Below are 2,218 nucleotides of genomic sequence, written 5' to 3' on the forward strand. Positions count from 1 at the left end.
TCCTGTTGTGAACTTTGTACATAAATCCACATTGACCAATAAATGGCACAGGATAACAGCCTCACCCTCCTTGTTTCAAAGGGAAAAACACAAGTTAGTCAAACTTTCTGATTCCTGGATGACAGAGGTTTCTAGGGTTCTATTTGGTTTAGAGTAAAAATAACAATGTTGCTTGATGTTAGTCCAAGTATACAAAACATACATAAAACAGGTCGTAGCAATCCATTATCATGACCGGAGTCATAATAATAGAGCCATTATCGTATGAATTTTGGATAGATGTCAAAATGTCCTACTTGGGCTCCAAGTCATGTAACTCTGGAAGAAGACAGAAATGAACCATGAGGTGAATTGTGGGTGTGCTGTTTTAACACATGTGGTTTCTCATTTGACATTAAGAAAAAAAAAAGCCTTGTTTCTCTGTGTTGTTCTGAATACCAGTAACGGGCCGGTTCAGTTCAGTAATGATGCAAGGCTTGGCCCCGCTAAGGTCTGATGAGGTCACCACTGATGGTGCGGCCAGTCATGAACTCTGTCATGAAATGTTGGCATGTTGTTGCGATAGAACAATCACATTCTCACCGACTGTGTTGATGAGCTCTGACAATTCACACGACCTGTGCCGCTTTTCGGCCCCAGAAGCCCGGGGTCAGCGCAAAGCCTTGACCCTGTTCACATCAGCAGGGCCTCCTGTTGATCAGCAGCACATACAGTACGCATCACACACCACCATGTCCTCCCAGCGGCCGGGATGTGAAGCCTTTGTCTCCGTGGGACATTCCTGGAACTGGATCACTCAGTCACATCTAAGAGTGAATCTGCTTAAAGGTGCAGTATTAATTTTTCTAGAAAAAAAAACTAAAAAACCCCCAACATTTTTTCATTGCTTGCAGTGGTGCAAGGCGAGGAGATCAGCCTCTGCTGATCTGCAAGGAGGCTCTGATGTGCTGATGGAGCATGAAACATTCTAAATTGGAGCATGAGGCAACTAGCCTCTTACTCTAGAAAATATTTCCAAAATAGCCATTTCCTTTATAAAGGCAGAATAATAGTTTGGATAATAAGTCCCTCATTTTCCAAACCTGTGAAATTGTCTGTGTTGTTTTGTGAAATTTGTCACCTTCTTTCAATTACTGCTACCAACATACCAGGCATAAGAAATTAAGAACAGGAAACCAAACATGGCCACACAATGTCAGAGGAATGCACACCATCTCACCTCTAATAAATATTAACTTGTGTGTTGAAAAATGATTTTCTTTTATCTTTCTCTCTCTTCCATACTTCTGTTCCAGTTTTCTGCCTCAGACAATAAGACGATTAAGACAACAGTGGGTTTAACCCCAATGTTCAAATTGAAATACTGCTTTGATTTTATAGTCTGAAGGCATGAAGGGAAGGCTGCCTGGCGGCTCTTTAACTCTATGAGAGCTTCGGTCTTCCTGATTCTGACAGAACACGTTTCACTCACATCACAAGACACAATGAAAACTGTAGAGAGCAGAATGCAGAAGACTTCAGTGTGGCTTTAATTAAGGGTTATTTCCTGTGGCAGCCAGGAGAATGTTGCTGTTAGGCAGAACACTGGAGCAGAACAAGAACACCAAACCTTTTTCTAGATGTTCATGTAAATGTCTGCTTGGTCAGCCTCCTGTCTCCCCCTTAAGCTTTGTGAAATCTCATGTGTAAAATAAGGCCTGAAGGTTTAATCCTCAATAAAACTCCAATTAAAAGGGCTTTTGTTTGGGCTTGTCCAGAGAAACCTGCAGACACTGAATAATGAAGCTTGTTCTCTAAGAGGGGGCTTTCCTGCATAAAGTCCAGGGAAGTGTCCAAAGAGGACCCTGAAGAAGACCATTGTGTGGGATACAATGGTGGCTTTCAGAGAGGAGCGAGGCGGAGTGGCCGTGTCAGGACCTCACATCAATATTTTGGAGCAGAGGTGGAGATAAATATCTTCCAAAACCACCCACATGTTTTTGCCTTGTTGCTGAGCCAACCGACTGCAGGGCATAAACAAAACTCAACGCAGATTATTTATGGACATGAAATTATTTTTTCACACGAGCCTCGAGACGACTTGACGATTGCCAAGCCATATTAAATATGGATGGGAGGAGACTGAAGATGAAAAGATAGCAGGTAAACAGGGATCTTGCCAAGGCTTTTCTAAAATAGATTCAATTTGGTTTAAAATCCCCATCTGTAAACAATGGTG

Source organism: Gambusia affinis, linkage group LG03 (assembly GCF_019740435.1).
Source record: "Gambusia affinis linkage group LG03, SWU_Gaff_1.0, whole genome shotgun sequence".
NCBI classification, from domain to species: Eukaryota; Metazoa; Chordata; class Actinopteri; order Cyprinodontiformes; family Poeciliidae; genus Gambusia; species Gambusia affinis.